The following is a 20,120-nucleotide window of genomic DNA, read 5'->3' as shown; positions in this document are numbered from 1 at the left end:
GGGATAAATATATATATTCAAGGAGCTCTTTTGTGGCACTTTTTAACTCTGCAGTTCTTTAAATCTCGTCTCGTCCGCTTAGCTCTCCGATGACAGCTCCTTCACATTAGAATATCACTTCAGAAATCACTATCTGATCATTTCTTTCTAATTAAGGTCACTTACAAAGAAGGATTAGGAGATCGCTTCTTGTAGCTGCCTCTTCCCACTCTCAAGAGAATCGAGAATTTTCTCTCTGACGCTCTACCCAGAAAAGATAGGCGGGGCTTGACTCACTGCTGCCACTAATTTAAAGAGACCATCGCTATTTTTCATCAGCGATGGCGATTACTCCTTATTTAAATCCATATTAACGGCAGTTAATGCGGTTACAAGGTACTCAGTTTACGCCTCAAGTATGGAGGGCTTTCTGTAAACACCTCGACATTAATGTGAGCCTTACCTCAGGTTACCACCCACAGGCTAATGGACAGGTCGAGAGACTTAATCAGGAGATCGGGAGGTACCTTCGAACCTATTGCCACAGAGAACAACACAGGTGGTCAGAGTTTTTACCATGGGCTGAGTATGCTCAGAATTCACTAGTCAAGCTAGCTACAGGTATGACCCCATTCCAGTTTGTCCTCGGGTATCAGTCGCCCATGTTCCAGTGGTCAGGAGAACCATCCAATGTCCCAGCCGTTGATGATTGGATTCGTAGGAGTGAGAGGGTGTGGGATAGTGCTCATGTACGACTTCAAAGAGCGATCAGGTATCAGGAGATTCAAGGTAACCGCCAAAGACGCCCACATCCCCCATATCAACCTGGACAAAGGGTCTGGCTCTCGACGAGGGACATCAAGATGCGGCTGCCCAGTAAGAAGCTAAGCCCAAGGTATGTTGGACCATTCAAGATAATAAAACAAGTGAATGATGTCACATACCAACTTGAACTACCTACTAATTATCGTATATCTCCATCCTTTCACGTATCCCTCTCAAACCCGGTCCACCCGGAGCTGACCCTGGCCCTGAAGCCCCAGAACCACCGCCGCCACTTGAGATTGACGGGAACCCGCATATCAAGTGAGTGGACTACTGGACTCATGGAGACTGGGGGTCGGCCCAGTACTTGGTGGACTGGGAGGGTTATGGACCAGAGGAGAGATCCTGGGTAGCCGCCAGGACATTTTGGACCCATCCCTTATAGAGGAGTTCCACAGAGCCAGACCCGATCGTCCCAGCACCTCGCCCTAGGGGAAGACCACGTAACCCACAACGAGATCCATCCCAGGATCAACCATGGCCACGAGAACAACCACGAAACCAATCACGAGATACTGCCCAGGACCAACCACGACCACGTGGACGCCCACGAAATCAATCACAAGATTCTGCCCAGGACCAACCACGACCACGAGGACGCCCACGAGGACGTCCACGAAAAGCTCCAGGAGTCGCTCCTAGTGGGTGGGGTTCTGTAACATCCAGCCAGCAGAGGAGCCCTCTCCCGATTACTGACTCGAGCCGCTCCTCTATCACCACTTCCTGTTTGGTGCTATTTAGCTCTCACGCGTAAGCATTGCCAGCCTGTCTGCCTTACCGAGCGTTTACCCATTGTGCTACTGACTATCATTGTGTATGACCATTGCTTGCTTTATCGACTCACGGCTTCACGGATCTTCCTTATTTGTTACGGTAACCGATCTCTATTGAACTTTGTTATTGACCTTGCCTTCCTTCGACTTTGCCCACGGATATCCCTTTGTGTATGTTTGCCTTCCGACTGAAATTACTGTTGCCAACCCTTGCTTGTCTTTGACCATTCTCATCTGTGTGTGTGTTTCTAATAAACATCTGCAAATGGAATCGCAGTCGGCTTCCGCCTTCCACTCGGTAACAGCCAATCAGTATCTACTAACGTGGACGCAACCAATCACCTAACAATTACTTCAAAAATGGCGCGATTTTTCTAGAGATAAGTTCGGAAATTAGTGATCAAAGTAATTGTGGCGTCGTAAGTTTGATTTTAGTTGTTATCGATAGTGTAACTTTGCCTACTTTAGTTCAATGGTTCAATTATAGAAGTTACACACGCAACACTATCCATAATCGCTTTGTGTGTTGAACTTTTCAGAAGACTGTCCGATATCCGTTAACCTACTGTAACAATTGACCAAACAGTTTCAAGTATTTAACTACTTCTTTCTATACATTCTCCTTCTTTCCTTTATTTCTGTCTTCACCTTGTGTGTACCTGGATATCGGTTATTACAAGAAAATGAAGCATTACATTTCCAAAAAGTGAATTTGTTCAGAACATGCAAAACCATATCCACGCCAGAAATGCTATTCAACTTCTGAAATGGTATCATTTCGGTATCAAATTGGAGAATAGAGTGTCAGTAATGTATAACGACGAGATTAAACGCCGATTCTCAGGCATTTTCAGATCCCTAACACTTTCAGACGAAGCATGCCATATATTTTGAGGATAATGCCACAGGTGAACATTGTACAAACCACACATGCATTTCACATGTTTAATCTTTATCTCTTGTCTTTCTAGAAAAACTTGCACTGATGTAACTTAAAATGCATTACTTCCATTGTTTGGTCTTAAAACGCTCACAGGTGATGTTTTTCGCCAAGACACTATTCTAGAAACTGTAACTGTTAATGTCAAAGACCTAGTCCTGGTTTAATCTAATCCATAGGATGAACTACCTGTTTTAAGGAGGCTGGGCCATGATGTTTGGAAATTGCAGTCATTTTTGTCAAATGTCAATTGTACGTATCGTCAGAAAGTCAAATGTACGTAAATACGTAACCCAGCGAAATGACTTTAAATAAAGTTCATTGAGACGCTCTCTTTTGTCTTCTAGGCAGGTCTTTGTGTGTGTAGCTTTTATAATAAATATACAACATAAGTGCATCTCATAAATAAACCTTTTTAAACAAAAATATGAATTATATAAAATCAAATTAAAAACTAATTTAAATATGCATTGAAAACTATTCTACATTTATATAATTATCTGTCTTGCCGCTTTCCATTTCCGCTTTTTTAGCGACAGTCGACATCTGGTTTTAGTGTCAGCCACTTCCTGCTGACGGCTGCCGATTTTTTTTCGAAACTGGCAGTAATTTGTAAATGGTCTGCAGCAACTATACAGCAAAAATCACTTAAAGAGGAACTTCATCAGAATGTGTGAGATTTTCAGTCTAAACTGTGTTCAGAGCTGGTCGCAGTGCGGTGAAACCTACATAGTTCTCACGTGCTGTATTCACACGCTAACACACCTCAACAACAACGAGAACAACACACCAAAAAATACAGCCATTAGTAACGGGAAGAGAAAAAGTTTTAGTTACACAACAATTGAGGCAATGATTCAAGCTCATTCTTTGAAATGTAGATGTTGATGTAGATGTGTCTACTGTGATAGCACACGACGTCTGCAAGATGTCTGTTAAAGATCTCTTGATCTGGAAAGCATCTGCTGGCTACAAACATCTAGCAGACGCTGCCAGTGCATGCATTCGAAAGCATAACATCTCAAAGACATCTAATCGACGTCTATTAGACATCTAAAAGGAGACGCTCAATAGACGTATTGCAGATGAGCAAACTACCTAAATAATACGTCTTGCTGATGTCACATAGACGCTCTCTAGATGTACGTGACGCTATCTAACGGCAGCGTTTGGCTGACTGAAAACCTCGCAATGAAGCAAACAAATAGCTCTTCAAAGTCTCAATTCTACAATTAAATTCAAACTACAATAAGTGTTAACCGCCTCAGATTAACTGATGAGCAGAAAAGTAATTCATCGGTATAGTGTGGGCGATCTTAAATAGGATCTTAAAGTCTGGAGGAGGAGCTGGCGACGCTTAAAGGAAGAGATGCAATTATTTGGACAGTAAGAGAAAATGGCTGATAAGAGTCAGATGTGTCTGCTGGGACTCGTTCTCTCTGCACTTCTCACAGGTGAAGAAATCTCTTTATTATCTTTACCATAAAAGATGCAATGATTTGAACAACGGTCTATTTAAACAATTTAGTTTGATTTCTGAAGCTTAACTCGGCACAATGAAATTTTGATGAAATTCAAGTGATGTAAATACTGTTTTATTATTTATTGCTTGTTTAGAATTGTACATTTGAAACTCTCTAAAGTCTCCTAAACTATGAAGTATACCAGAAAGCAGATTATATGACATGCAAAAAAAACAAAAACGAGTTTAGTACTTCTTAAGATGAACTTAAGATCATCTAAGTGTACTCAACTCTGCACCATGAACATGAACTAAAATGCACTTTTAACATACTTTGTTTTTAAAAACGTAATTAGTTACCACTTGAGTGCACTATTGTATGAAAGACAGTTTCAAGTGTGCTACAAATACATCAGTGCATCTGTTCTGTAATATAATGAGGTTTTGTATATATATATTTATAGATATATACATATGGTTCTCATCTCACACTCGATCTGCATTCATAAGGATTTTTGAAAATAAAAATCATCATAAATTACTCATCTTTGCAAGCACAGGGTGTTTTTTTTTCATTTAATCAATTTTTGTTAACCCTGATTTCTTCGCTTTCTTTCTGCAACTACCCTGAACTGAAAACATGAGACAAAAAGATTGTATTTACAGATTATTCATCAAGAAAATGTCTGAAATCTATCCAGCTATCTATCTATCACATAGCAACCTCCCAGAATACCCTAGCAAGCACCCTGAGTACCCTAGAAACACATGGCAACACCCTAGCAACCACCCCGGTCTATCACATAGCGACTATTTATCCGTCTATTGTTTATTCTACTTTCAAACTTCTTCACATCAACACATTCAAACTACAAGCATTTTAAACCACTGCTTTCTCAAGACAACTTTTTGCCGAATGTTTATTCAAGCTTTAATAATTATTATCATCATTTAGGTACCGTGGAGCGAGTGATACTCATGTGTTCTGCAGTTCTGGTGAAAATGTCCGTCTGCCCTGTAATAATGCTCTTTGGCTGTACATCAACTGCATGGATGTATAGCAAACAATCAGGGACAGTTGAACTGATTTATGGAGGAAAAAGAAGAAAGACATAGAGAGATCTGAGAGACTGAGTCTGGGCTCTGACTGCTCTCTGAACATCACTAAAGTCACGAAAGAAGATCATGGATCTTACATCTGCCGGCAATTTGTGACTGGAAAACAAGGAAAGAATGAACAACAAGGAAATGATTCACGCGTTTATCTGCATTTTCTTCATGGTGAGTGTTTCTTTAAGTTGTATGATTAAATCCTTTCTTTACGCTTAATCTCACACGCTCAGTGTCAATGATTTCTGTTTTATTTTGTCTTTCAGTCACTTCATCCTCCTCTCAGATCAGTCCAGGCAGCTCTGTGACTCTCTCCTGTCAGTTGTATTGTGATCTAATCTCTTGTGATTCTTTGGTCCGTGATGAAGTTCAGCTGATCTGGGTGAATCAGTTTGGTGTGAATCTACAGACAGACTCCAGATATCAGATCTCATTCTCCTCAGAACACTGTAACATCTCTCTGACTACAAAACTCAGAATGAAGATCTCAACAGAGAGTGGAGATGTGAGGTTACTCAGAGAAATCAACCAAGACCTCGGTCACGTATACTGTCAAGTATTCAGGTAAAAGAAAACCAAACCCAATGGATTTCACAAACACAACATGAGGATTAATAATGTAGTTAATTGAGGACTAACTAAAGAGATACATGCTGCAGCTTTTTACTCTTAAAAATTAGGCATAAACAACTTAATGTTGTACAGAAATAACTCTCATCCCGTGATAATTCAACGCAAACTATATTTCATGTGAGTTTATCAAGGATGATAAAATGAATGTTTAACAGTGTGTCGATGATAAACGCTTCATCTTCTTGCAGCTGCAGTCGATTCAACAAAACCGCTCCCAGTCAAGAATAAACCAAGACAAACTACACGACCAGGTGCACCATCACTGACTCACAACATCAGTGTCTGGTTTATACACGAGTCACGACCATAGTACACCCTTTAGTCCAGGGATGTCAAACTCAGTTGTACAAGGCCAAAATTCAAAACACACTTTAGGTCATGGGCTTTAACAGGATAAACATTTATTTAACACACTAAAACTAAATGTTATTATGCTGAAACAAACGTAAACCTTAAATTACTTCTATTTAATTTTTTGCTCTTCATAAAAACATCTTGTTAAATATAACATTCAAATTCCTTTGCTCCTATGTCAATGTATATATATAAAAAAAAATAAACTTAAATATCCCAAAAGATTTTGCTCTCCTTAAAAATATCTCCTGTCGAAATTATACAAGTTAGAAATATGAACATGCTACAAAACCTGGAAATGTACATAAAATGTGTGCTTTTCAGCAATACCAATTCAAATCATTCCGTTTTCTTTGCTCTTATGACTCTGATCTGATTATATGCTCTGACCGCAGCCGGATACCTGGCATCTTTTTTTGGCAACAAGTTTGGTGTAAAGTCCTGTGTTGTGGAGATTCTCAGGATGGACAGCAGGTGCTCATCAGTGAGACGACTTCTGTGTGCTGTTTTGTTCACCTTCATCACTGAGAAGAGCTTCACACAGATATGTGCTCCCAAACGTACACAAGCTTCGAGCCGCATGAAGACGGAGCTGAGGCATTGATGTAGGGATGGAGTGAATGAACAGTGTCGTGATTTTGCCTTCAGTGTCCCATTACACTGCAGCTCAATCAGTTCCATCTGAATCTGCGCAGGTGCAGTTTCAACATCGACGGCAAATGGTTGCGGCAACTCAAAACTCTTTTTTTGTGCTTCAAAGTCACTAAACGCTGTGCGAACTCAGCGCGAGTGTGCTCGGTTCGCTTTTGGGGAACACATTTGTGCTGACTTGGTTCAACATTACTTGCTCTGAATCCAGGTCTTTCAGGTTATCCTTGTGTTTTGTCTCAAAGTGCCATCTTATATTGAATTAGCTCCACAAATGAGACACACGGGTTTACCCGTCCCATCGGTTATTAAAGGCTCTGTTTTCAGAATCAACTTTTCTCTTCGCATCGTGAGGGGTATCTTCGCCAACGGCTATCTTCGTAATATCTTGTAATAGCTAGACTTAATTGACGCGAGAAGTAAGCGCAAGGCAGCTGAAGCGCTGCATTATGGGATCTGTAGTTCTGTGCAGTATTGCGTTAACAGCGCTTCATATCGATGGGCCATGAATAACGATAATGTAAAATGATCTTGCGGGCCAGATATGATTGCAAGGCGGGCCGGATGTGGCCCGCGGGCCGTGAGTTTGACACATGTGCTTTAGTCGTTTCAAAATGATTACACAATAAAGCTTTTTACAGAATATAATATAAATCATTCACTTTTTCCTCAAGATTGTACTCAGATTGTGTTGATTATAAACGTTCATCTTCTGCAGCTGCAGTCGATTCAACAAAACCGATTCCAGTCAGCAGCTCCGAGAAGAAACCAAGACAAACTAAACCAGCAGCTCAAGGTACGTGATCCCTGACACTTACTCAGCATCTCAAGTCTCTTTTTTTAAAAAAAAATAATCTTCATGACTATGGTTTTTGCATCTCAATGTACAACATACCAGTGGATCCACTGAGATGGCTTCAGCTATGCATGGCTTGTTCACATCTCAGCACGCTTGAACTGATCTAATGTGATCCACAGATGCAGCTGATAGCGCGGTAAGACGATACGTTATTCAGAGGTACGAAATGGCTTTGCTTGCACCCAAAACCATCACTGAATTTTTCAAGGGTTTGATATGGTCCGTTGCTCCATACTCTAGCTATTTTTCTCGTGATCTTTCCTGCAGTCATTGTGATTATTGTTGAGATCGCAGTGTTCGCTGCTCTACTGTCGCTCTTCTTCAGATCAGCTGTGTTAAAAGAGCTGGTGAGTTCTGAACGCCACCGAATCTCTTTATTTACACGTTAAAAGGTCATTAATACTATTGTATTTCTTTTGCAGGCAGGAAGATCTCTCGCCACCCAGAGGAAATAGAGATGCCTACAGTATTACAATAACATACTCATAATACTACTTATTTTCATATTTGTAGATATACGATACAGCTTTCGTGTTTATTTTTACAGCGCTTTTTATTTTACAGAATGCTTTAAATATTAAATAAACCGATACATGTGCGATTATTTACGCAAAAATGTATTTTTATATTTAAAATAAATTAAATTTAAGTGTTTTATTGATCCAGTTTTTTATTCACAATATATGCTGCAGATATTTACAAATGCTTTGTTTCTCTTAACCCTAAATAGGAAAATACTGAAATAATTGTATTCCGCATCAACATACTTCAGCATGATTTCTTGTTAAAGCTACGGTTCAAAGGTTTTGCTTCTGTCGCCATCTATGTTTAAAACCTGGTATTGCAGTTTCTTGCTGAATTATATTTCATATGTGGGATATAAAAAGCGCCTCCTTCAAACTGGTTTTCTTTAAAATATAAATTCTGAAGCAATCCTTCTGACTTTTTTTAAATATTACTGATTATTTATATTTTTATATCATTTTTGTTATATTTTATTTAGTTTTTATGTTATTTTATATTAATATTATTTTATAATGATATTTTTATTATTTAAAAATTTAATAATTTTATTTTTTTAAATGTTGAATGTTTTGCATACAACTAAATATTAAGTAACATGTTAGTCTTAAGATAAAACATAGAAAATAAGTGTGGACTAAAGATGTTTAAGTTGTTTTTAGATCACAAATGTATTTGCTTGTCAATTTAAAAGGAATTGTATATAAATAAATATCAAGTACAGTGTGTCTCATATTTGCATTATTGAATATCCTAAACTGTAGGGTGTTTATTTATTTTCATTGTTAAAGTGTTGAAAGATTTTTCAAGAAGTTCCATTCTATGCTTAAAACTGCCATTATTACAGTCTCCATAAAAATAATATACCTTTTATTATACCTTTATTATTATAGTATACCTTTTAAAAAAAAAATGTTTCTAGCATGGGATTAAGTTAATAAATGAAGGTTATGGCAACATTATGTCATATTTAACATGTTTTTATTTGATATCATATAAATATTTTCCGCCTCAGGGACCCCCTCCATCATCAGGCTCCTAGAATCGTCTTGACCTTCCTCCACTGGACTGAGGTGAAGACTTCTGTCCAAATCCTAAAAGTAGACATAGATAATAAAAAGTTCAAAACCAATTACAAATAATGTGCATTTAGGTTTTTAAAACTTTGAAAGACTTAGTATGAATGAAATATTCAGATTAATCTTTTCGACGCTGACTCAGAAAACTGAAGAAGTCAAAAGCTGAACATCTGATTGTCCAAGTGCATGAATTATTTGAAATTGACGTTACAACAATGATTGATAAATAATGAAACAATACCGTTTTACTATGTCACGCCTCGAAGGGTAAGAGAAAACACCTGTTCCTCCATGTCCTCTCACTTTCCACGACTTTTTTCGATTAAATGTGAATCCTTACTTACTGACATTGTATCACCACAATTCTGGGTGGATTTGCCTTAGAATCGTGGTGTGAGCGATACCGAGTGAAACCAGTGCAACCTTCACCACTCTCCAAACCCCTTCATCACTTTTGAAGACTTTTCTAAAATATAAACCATAAATAATAGGCTCAATAATAGGAGATGGAGATTGTGAAAGAGGGTTTCATTGAGCTTGTGAGGAACATCTTTTGTGAATTTTATTATTCTCTTTTCATTCCTATGCGTGACCATGGACCACAAAGCCAGTCATAAAGTTGAATGTTGGGATAGGACAAAACATTTGAAAATCTGAAATGTAAAAATCTCAATATTGAGAAAGTTTTCCAACTGAAGTTCTTAGCAATGCGTATTACTCAAAAAACTATGTTTTAATATATTTACAATAGGAAATATACTAAATATCTTCACGGAGCGTGATCTTTACTTAACGCCCAAATGACGGCAAAAATTATTGAGACGTATTTTTGGCTAGTGCTATAAATATACTCCTAGCGACTTAAGACTTAAGTCCAGGGTCACATACTTTTGATCGCATGAATCTCCATACCCCCTTATACAGCGTGCCTGTGTTTAACAAATGAACTTTGCAGATAAAGTTAAAGATAAAGACAACTTAAGACCTACTTAATGTGTTACGCTTCCTTTCGTTGTCCGGTTGACGCACAGGATCCGCTGTCTAGTTGGTAAAACCACCTGTGCTCTTCTAGATGCTGTAGCATCGGTCTGTCAGCTGGATTGCGGGTCAAACACTGGTAAATCAGGCCACGCATTCTGTAAAGTTTTCAGAGGAGAGCGCAGGTTAGTCATACTTTTCAAATGTACCAAATTAAATAATCGGGTCTTTACACATGTTACTTGCTACACCAAGAGTAAAGAGGTTCTGTTCAGTTTACCTGAGGATAAAGTCTGTTTCACGGAGTGTAGTTACGCAGTATTTTGTCTTTGCTTTTAAAGGGCAGATATCCATGCAGGATTCGGAAGAGAATCATGCCCACAGCCCAGACATACGCCGGGCCGGGTGGAACGTGGAATCCTTCATGACCTCGGGTGGGTGTGTACAGCTGTGCTCCTGCAAGAGAAACGCTTTTTAGCATCGAACAATTGCGTTATCAAAAAGGCAACACCGTGATCAATGTAACACAAAACACACCTTGATATTGACTGCTGAGATTGCCCCGCTGTGGATCAGTTGAGCGCAGCCAAAGTCAATTAGCTTGAGCTCCAAAGTAGTGGGAGTCACTAGGATGTTCCCCGTGTGGATGTCGCCGCGGAAGACCCTTCTCGGTCGACGCAGTGTTTCAAAGCTTGGATTAACTGACCGATTAACCAGCATGCTTCCTGCTCATTGATGGGCTCCGAGCACTCGATGTACTCATTCAAGGTACAGCAAGGTTTAGGGAACTCCATGATGAGCACGGTTCGCTTTTTCTCAGTCCATTCGTACAATTTGATGACGTTGGGGCATAATGGAGGTTTTCCCAACCTGAGCAACATTGCCACTTCTGCAAGCACGGGTTTGGAATGACCAGCCTAGAGAGAGAGAGCAAGAGAGAAAAAAACGGTTCACTACTTGGACGATGAACATCATTCTGCTTAGATTTGCACTTAAATCTCTGTTGTCTATTTCATTTCTGCTTTATGTTAGCTACAGGTATTTACAGCAATAGTCACTCAATCCTTAGATTTGTCAACTTACAAGATGAAGATAATGGTCAGTCTGACGCTTATGGATGTACTTCACGGCAACCTGTGAATGGCAAAAATTAAGTTAATTTCTCCAAACACACCAAAGGATCTCGACAGTGGACACACATCTCTACATCTGAAGCAAAATGATGATACAAGTCAATAAAATTGCTTTACCGCGCTTTTGTCACCAACAGGTAGGTTGCCTCATACACCTTGCCATAACTTCCGTGTCCTAGAAGATCTCCCAATAAAAGACAGGTGCTCTACCTGAAAAACAGATAGGAAGAAGTTACAGTACCAGATTTACAGTCTGAATTCTGATTTAAAGCAGAGAAATATAGGTAATAATGATTCACCGGATTGCAGATTGATTCCCAAATCAAGAATCCGCTCATGCGGCAACGCTGGAGTGGCTGGATTGGCTGGAGTGGCTGGATTGGCTGGACTGGCTGGAGTGGCTGGATTGGCTGGAGTGGCTGGCTTGGCTGGAGTGGCTGGATTGGCTGGAGTGGCTGGAGTGGCCGGAGTGGCTGGATTGGCTGGATTGGCTGGAGTGGCTGGATTGGCTGGAGTGGCTGGATTGGCTGGAGTGGCTGGCTTGGCTGGAGTGGCTGGAGTGGCTGGATTGGCTGGAGTGGCTGGCTTTGGCTGGAGTGGCTGGATTTGCACTGGCCTCTGCACAGGTGGGGACTGAGAGCTTCATAGGCCTGGTCAGAACTGGTCTGACAGCTTGGCTCAAACTCAAAAGAAAGGGGACAATCTGCTAAGTCCTCATCACTGTCTGGATCCACCTGTGGCGTCGAACCCTGGACAATCTTCGAGTCACGACAGAGGAGGAGGTGCTTTACTGCCTCACGGAATCTCCTGATGAACGCACGGACCGCTTTCCCCTTTCTCTGCTTTTTAGGCTTTTCTAAAATGGAGTTAAATAATACAACAAAAGTTACATGCAGTGAATTACAGCAGTGCGTGGTAATAAACAACAGATGGTAGAAATAACAGAAACCTAAAGTAACTAAGACTCACCATCACCCAGATCAGAACAGGAGGGATCTGCCACAGGTGATGACTCGGATCGCCCATTTCTACGTCCAGGTATTTGCTCGCTCCTGGAGGGACCTGGCACACACGACGACTCTTCACAGACATCTTCACTGACCTGGCCTGGCAGACACACCGGCTCAGGATCTGCGCTGGCTGCCGGTGCGATTCTGGGAGGACTCGGGAGAGGCGCCAGCTCTGAATCATCTTGATCCGGCTGTGGTGTAATATTCACCACTCGGTTTGGATCACAGCAAAGGAAAGGACGCTTTACAGCCTTCCATACTCCGAAAGACAGCACAGGCTCCTTTCATCTTCTTTCCTTTGCAGGTTTTTCTAAAATAAAGAAAATCGAGGGTAACCTACAGATCTCTGACTACAGATTCGAGTTCTGGGAAAGAAAGTGATGTTAATAAATGCACCTACAATAACCAGCTTACCTGTTGGGCTGTTCTCCACATCGCTTGAAGGACAAACCTTCACGGGTCCTGCATTATCTGAGCCAACGCTCCTGAATCTCTTTGTTGTTGCCTTGACAGGCTTTTTTGTCAGCTGTCTCTTTAATGCTGACAGAGTCAGACATCACGCCTGAAGTAAGACCGATCATCTCCACTCTTTCTCTCTCAACTTCACTAAACTCCATAAAACACTGTTTGATTATATTATAAACCAAAAGGAGTTCGTGTCAGTACAATGTTTATCGACTGAAGCATTCGTGAGAACAACCACTTTCCGTCGATACTTTACACTTTCGCGCAAGAAATGCGATTCAAAAAGTTCGAATTCGAACGCGTGGTTTGTGACGTCATACCTCGATGTCACGAGACCGGCCGCCCGCGCTTCTTGTTTTGTTTTGAACTGTTCTAAACAGGCGCGTGCTTGAATTTCACAGCCGGCTCCATTCATATATTAAATATATTAGTATAAAAGTATATTGTGACTTAAACACGCTGCACGCATCGAACGTAACGTCCGTGGTTTCAAACGGGTATCCGGGCGCGGAACTTCCTGGACACGGTAATGTCTTATAGTGTATAACGTTAATATTTTGAATAATATCACAGTTTTATAACGATTTAACGAAGAGCAGTTCATAATTTTCAAAATAATAATTTTTCCGCGACAAATCTGAGGGGTTTGTTAGGTTTATATCGTGATGATTAACGGAAATGGTTTTGCTAACGCTAAATTAAATTGAGAATTTCATTTCCAGAAGCCATTTGAAAGTTTGACTTATTATTTGATACTTTAAGCATTTTGTCACTCATTCATAATAGATACTGAATATACATTCTAGTAATTTTTGGTGCGTCTAATTTATTTACTGTACCTAAATATTTGTGTTTTCACTCAGCAGTAGTGTATTTTTTCGCTTATTCCTACAATGTTTATTATAGCATTGTTTCCTTGGTCTATAATTTGTATTTGTACTTAATTAGAGGTCACTTTATTTCAATTCAACCTTTCTATGTTATAAGGATCGTATTTATTTTTTTGCACGTGTCCCCTGTTTTTCTCAGATGCATCATTCTCTGCAGGTGCCTGAAGATGATCTTCTGGTCGACTCAAGAAGATGTGATGACCTGACCGATAAAGAAATGGCCAAATTCTTTGGTAAGTCGAGCTCATCGCTGTACAACAATCATTGTCAGATCGGAAATCTCAAAATATAATTTTATTTTGAGCTAGAGCTGCTTTACAGCACACTTTAGATTTGAAGGGTTACGTGAACACACTTGAAGATCTACCTAATGTCATCAGAGAGAGGAAGAAAACACATATATTTGGTAACACTTATATTTTACTTAATGCATTACTAATAAGGTGTTACTGCAGAATTAATAGGCAATTCTTTTCTAATACTGTTGTTGTTACACAGCAGGAAATAGAAACTTGGCTGATAGGACGCAGTTATTGCATGGATGGAGCGAGAACAATGTAAGCGCTCTAAAATACTTTCACACAGTTCAGATGAATGGTAAAATCACCTCCTTTAACAGCGCAGTTAAACCAAATGTATGACGCTAAAATAAGTTCAGCACTAAAAACATCATTGTAATAAGACGTATTGTTACATGCATCTGGCTTATAGATCAACCGCTTTTTCTGTGCGCACTTTAGATGTGTGAGAATATTATTCTTCGATATTCAAACGATACAATGTAAACACAAGGGAAACCTGCTTCCTATTTTCTCTGAGGCAGAGACGTGAATCAGTCAGATATAAGCACTCACACACTCACTCTCGTCTGGTTTGTTATTCAGAAAGACTTGCAAGGAAACTGCTGATGAATCTAAATTACGTGCATTTTACACGATTATCATGACACGATTGACTGGGTTTGAGCCCGGCTTTTCTGAGCACGCTCTTCTCACTATTTTCATTATAAAAATATAATTTATAAATATATAATAAATAGAATTGATCACTATTTTTACTATTTAAGTGTTAATAGCATCTATTTGCATTTTCTGTAAATAGGATCTATTATTTAGAAAAATACTAATTTGTTCACATAGCCACTGACATATTTTTCTTACCCTATTAGTAGACCACTTGCAAAAATGAACTTAAATGATTATTATTAGGATACCAATAAAATGAATATAAGTTCAATTATTGGCTCTGATTTTACAACAGTTATTAAGTTATTAACAGAATTAACGTTACCCATTGACGAAAGTAATGAGCGAGAACTGTTGCCATGGTGACTCATAATATTTGCGCCCATTGATAATTGATAACACATAGGTGTTCTTTTGGTTTACATGGAAAACTCAATATTTTATATGTTCTATTTAAGAGCATTTGAGAATTTGTAATATTTAAAATGTCATTGAACATGTCTAAGTGTTAAGAGTCATGTGTTTGGTACAGATGCTCTGTATGAAGAGGAAAGTTGTTAGTGATGTATCTTGTTGGAGTCTCTTTCACAGTGTTGTAACTCACAGTGCCTTTGCTGACTTCACTGAAGGAAATTTACTGTGGCTTCGCACTTTTCCTCCACCCAGTTACTGTTACAGAATTCTGTTTGGGTTTTTTTGACAAAAATTGTGAACACAGCTGGTGCACAAGTGAACAAGTCACCCGTTGAAGAAGCACCTCCATCTTGAGTCAAGGATACCAAAAACAATCTTCAATACCCACCCAGACCAAGCTGAGGTGAATGACTGAATGACTCTGGGGTCAGAGTTGATGTAGCCTTTCATGGGCCAGTCCAGAACAACAATTTGAAGCCTGTGCTCGATATCTAAGATGGTAAGCGAACACGTAAAGCCCTGAATATCTGAGGGAAAACGTGTCAAAGTTAGCCAAGAACTGTACAATTTAACGAAAACAATTTATAATATTGCCGATATTTAAGCAATTTCACAATCAGGGTATTTGGTCAAAGTCATGAGAGCCAAGTAATTCAAAGCTGTGTTAATAGTCAGCACTGTGGAATGCTACTTGTCCAATACAAGGGCTTGATGGAATTGACATATATCACATCCTTTTTTTTTTTTAATTGCACTGGTGCCACTGATGTGAAGCACATCAACAATCGGTCACCAGCAAATAGCAGAAGAACTCTACACAATTACAAAATGATTCTCTCAGCTGATGATGCCATCATTGATGCCAAATACCGGAGAGGTCTTGACTACAGACCTCCTTGAAGATGCAGAATGATGATTAACCAGTGGAAAGTATTCTCAACACATTTATGCTCAGAAGATCGTGTAGAAGATGACCTTAGCTGGTGCGTGTCTCCACAACTATTTGCATAAGGTTCAGTCTGACACGTACAAACATTTCTGTGAACTGTGAGGACTTTCCATAGACTTCTATGGTTTTTTACTGACCAAACAATATATTTTATGGGATTATGCCCAGGATTTCAACCAGGTAAAATTTGGTGGAAAACTTGCTTGATTATCCGTTAGATGTATCTTCTTGAGTCTCTCAGTTTCCTGGCAGTGCATTTGCTGACTTTTTTACTGGGGCTTCACACTTTTCCTCCACCCAGTTACTGTTAAAGAATTCAGCTTTATTTTTGACAAAAATTGTGCAGAGCACAGCATGTCGTGAACACAAGTGATGAAGTCACTCCGCTCATGAAGTACCCTCCATCTTGAGTCAAGGATCCTAAAAAACAATTTCAATACCCACCCAGACCAAGCTGAGGTGAATGACTGAATGACTCTGTACTGGGGTCAGAGTTCATGCAGTGCGCTTTATTCATATCCATACCGCTTTGCTCCAAAATCACTATAGAACACCGTTGCAGTTTTATTATTCATGAGTCCAAGCATCTCTGTCTGCACGCTATTCAGCTATAGTTATATCTGATGCATTTGTCCATGTAAGGGATTTTCTGATTCTCACACATGAAAGAAACATTACAGTACATGGGCGATATAGTAACTTGTAGTTTTTCAGCAAACTACTTTTTACTCTTAAAGCGGACGTACACGGGCGATTCTGAAGGTCAGAACGTCACACGTTGATTTTATTTGAAAATCGTAAACTGTGTCATAAAAGAAAGAATTCAGAAGACATTCAGTCAACTGCTTCAGAACCCTGGGTTGCCAGTTTGGTGGAAAACACAGCATATTTTATTTCTGTCTTGGAAGCTGGCAAAGGAAAGGTGTCTGAGCGGTAATCTGGCAACTGCGTGTGCATCAAGTTTTGAGTAGGACATCTCCAATATTTTGAATTTGTACTGCAATACCTAGTTCAACCACTTTCTTTTAACCAATTTGTTGCTGTTCTCACAAAACACTGTTTTTTCCAGCCAGATGCAGACTATATTCTCAGCAATGTTGCTCCTGAAATGAGAGAGAAATCAACTTTCAGGACTTCATCACAATTGGTGTGAGTGCGACGGGACGATAGTCATTGAGGCACGAAACCACAGACTTCTAGGCACCGGGACAATTGTTGTTGTTTTGAGGCACGTTGGAATGACAGAGCTGCTCAGAGAGATATTGAAGATATCAGTGAAGACATCAGCTAGCTGCTCTGCACACTCCTTTAGTACTCTGCCTGGAATGTTATCCAGTCCAGCAGACTTCGTGGGTTAACTCTATAAAGTGTTTTCTCTCACGTCAGCTGTGGTGAAGCAGAGTACTGGGTCATTGGTATGAGGGGTGGACTTCCTCACCGTTGTTTTATTTTGTGCCTCAAAACGTGCGTGAAGTCATTCAGCGCATCTGGTAGGGAGGCATCACCATCACAGACAGGTGGAGTTGTCTTGTAGTTGGTGACCGCTGAATGCCCTGCCATATGCGCCGTGAGTCACTGCTGTTTTGGAAGTGGCCGTGGATTCTTTTAGCATAAGCGCTTTTGTTTTCTGATAGCTCGACAGTTTGGCCTCGCTGTTTTTAGGGCTGCCCAAGTCTCCTCTTTCAGAAGTAAAGTCAGTAAACTCAAAACAGTCCTGAAGAGCAGAGATGGATCCTGCTGGCCAGGTTTTAATCTGTTTCAGAACCGGTTTAGAGCGTCTGATGAGTGGTCTGTATGCTGGAATCAACATAACAGAGATGTGGTCTGAGTAGCCGAGATGGGGCGGGCTCTCGCGCGACACGCGCCGGGAATGTTTGTGTAAACAAGATCCAGAGTGTTCGCCTCCTCTCGTAGCAAAGTCCACATGCTGATGGAATTTAGGGAGCACTGTTTTGAGATTTGCGTGATTGAAATCTCTCGGCGATGATAAACAGTCCATCGGGTGAGCATTCTGCAGCTCGCTAATAGCCTAGTACAGCTCGCCCAGAGCTGAGCCACGCTTCCGTGAAAGACAAAGACGCAGCAACGCTGCAACGCCGCCGCCAGTTTAGATATTGCGTGGTTTCTGAGCAGTTTCAGTGTCTGGTGGTCGATGCGCAGACACAACTGTCGCTGGTATCCATGCCCTACGAAATTACAGCTGAAGCATACAAAATTTTGTCTTGAACAAACAAAAACACCATTTTGTTCCGGAGTGGCCGCTGCGCGTACACTGCCGCGCTACCATCTGGGATTATCTCCATGGTTATTACAGGGTATTGTATTCACTTTATTGAATAGTAGAAAGAAAGACCACCACAGCATCATGTGTAACAGTAGTTTATTGAGAAAAGACATTAGGTATGATATATGTATCATTTAGTTAAAATATAGCCAGAGATAAAATATGTATTAGTAAGAACTTTGAAGATTAGGAATGTTACCGTTGGAGTGCTGAGTTCTGACGCTGAGAGGAGAACATCTTAGAAAGATCTTCGCAGAAGAGCAGACTGATAAGATGGCTGTGTTTTTATAGTGAGCTTCTTGAAAGGGAGGTCTCCAGCTGTACGGGACTTTCCCAAAAAGTGTTGACTTGCACCTGTAGTCTACAGTCATGTGAAAAAATTAGGACACCCTTTGAAAGCATGTGGTTTTATTGTAACATTTTTAATAAATGGTTATTTCATCTCAGTTTCAACAATACAGAGAGATTAAAGTAATCAAACTAAACAATGAAAACTGAAGAAAAGTCTTTTCAAGATCTTCTGTACATGTCATTCTACAAAAATGCCTATTCTAACTGAGGAAAAAGATAGGACACCCTTGCCCCTAATAGCGAGTGTTACCTCCTTTGGCTGAAATAATGGCAGTGAGACGGTTCTTGTAGCCATCTACCAGTCTCCGACATCGGTCTGAGGAAATTTTACCCCACTCTCAATGCAGAACTTTTTCAGCTGTGAGATGTTTGAGGGTTTCTGCACAGACAGCCCTTTTCAAGTCACCCCACAGCATCTCAATGGGATTCAAATCTGACTTTGACTTGGCCATTCCAGGACTCTCCATTTCTTCTTTTTCAGCCAATCTTTGGTTGATTTACTAGTATGTTTTGGGTCATTGTCATGTTGCATGGTCTAGTTCCGCTTCAGCTTTAATTTTCTAACTGATGGTCTCACATGTTCTTCAAGCACCTTCTGATACACAGTTGAATTCATGGGGGATTCTATGATGGTGAGCTGACCAGGTCCTGCTGCAGCAAAGCAGCCCCAAACCATGACACTTCCATCTCCATGCTTCACAGTTGGTATGAGGTTCTTTCTTGGAATGCTGTGTTTGGTTTACGCCAAACATGTCCTCTGCTCTTGTGTCCAAATAATTCAATTTTGGACTCATCTGTCCAAAGAACATTATTCCAGAAGTCCTGGTCTTTGTTAACTTTATCTCTGGCAAATGTCAGTCTGGCCTTGATGTTTCTGTTGGAAAGCAAAGGTTTCCTCCTTGCACACCTCCCATGCAAGTTAAACTTGTACAGTCTCTTTCTGATTGTAGAGGCATGTACTTCTACATCAACAGTAACCAGAGCTTGCTGTAGTTCTCAAGATGACACTTTAGGGTTTTTGGAGACCTCTTTAGCATCTTGCGGTCTGCTCTTGGGGTGAACTTGCTGGGGCGACCAGTCCTGGGCATGTTGGCAGTTGTTTTGAAAGCCCTCCACTTGTAGACTATCTTCCGGACAGTGGAATGGCTGATTTCAAAATCTTTTGAGATCTTTTAAATCCTCTCCAGACTCATAGGCTGCTACAATCTTTTTCTGAAGTCCTCTGACAGCTCTTTGCTCTCACCATGGTGCTCACTCTCACTTCAACAGTCAGGAGCACACCAAACTAAATGTCTGAGGTTTAAATAGGGCAAGCCTCATTCAACATGCAGAGTAACGATCTACTAATTATGTGCACCTGGTGTGATGTACCTGTGTGAGATCTGAGCCAATTTAAGAGGGAATACATGTGAGGGTGTTTTTCCTCAGTTAGAATAGGCATTTTTGTAGAATGACATGTACAGAAGATCTTGAAAAGACTTTTCTTCTGTTTTCATT

At 40.2% G+C, this 20,120-nt stretch overlaps 1 pseudogene; it reads left to right on the top strand.

The window, feature by feature from the left end:
• Nucleotides 1–726: 726 nt before the first annotated feature.
• LOC122342249 lies at nt 727–8,038 on the top strand (annotated as a pseudogene).
• Nucleotides 8,039–20,120: the final 12,082 nt, after the last annotated feature.

The sequence above is a fragment of the Puntigrus tetrazona genome, chromosome 4, assembly GCF_018831695.1.
Source record: "Puntigrus tetrazona isolate hp1 chromosome 4, ASM1883169v1, whole genome shotgun sequence".
NCBI classification, from domain to species: Eukaryota; Metazoa; Chordata; class Actinopteri; order Cypriniformes; family Cyprinidae; genus Puntigrus; species Puntigrus tetrazona.
Note: the sequence above shows the minus strand (reverse complement) of the source record. Positions and strands in the feature narration are given on the sequence as shown.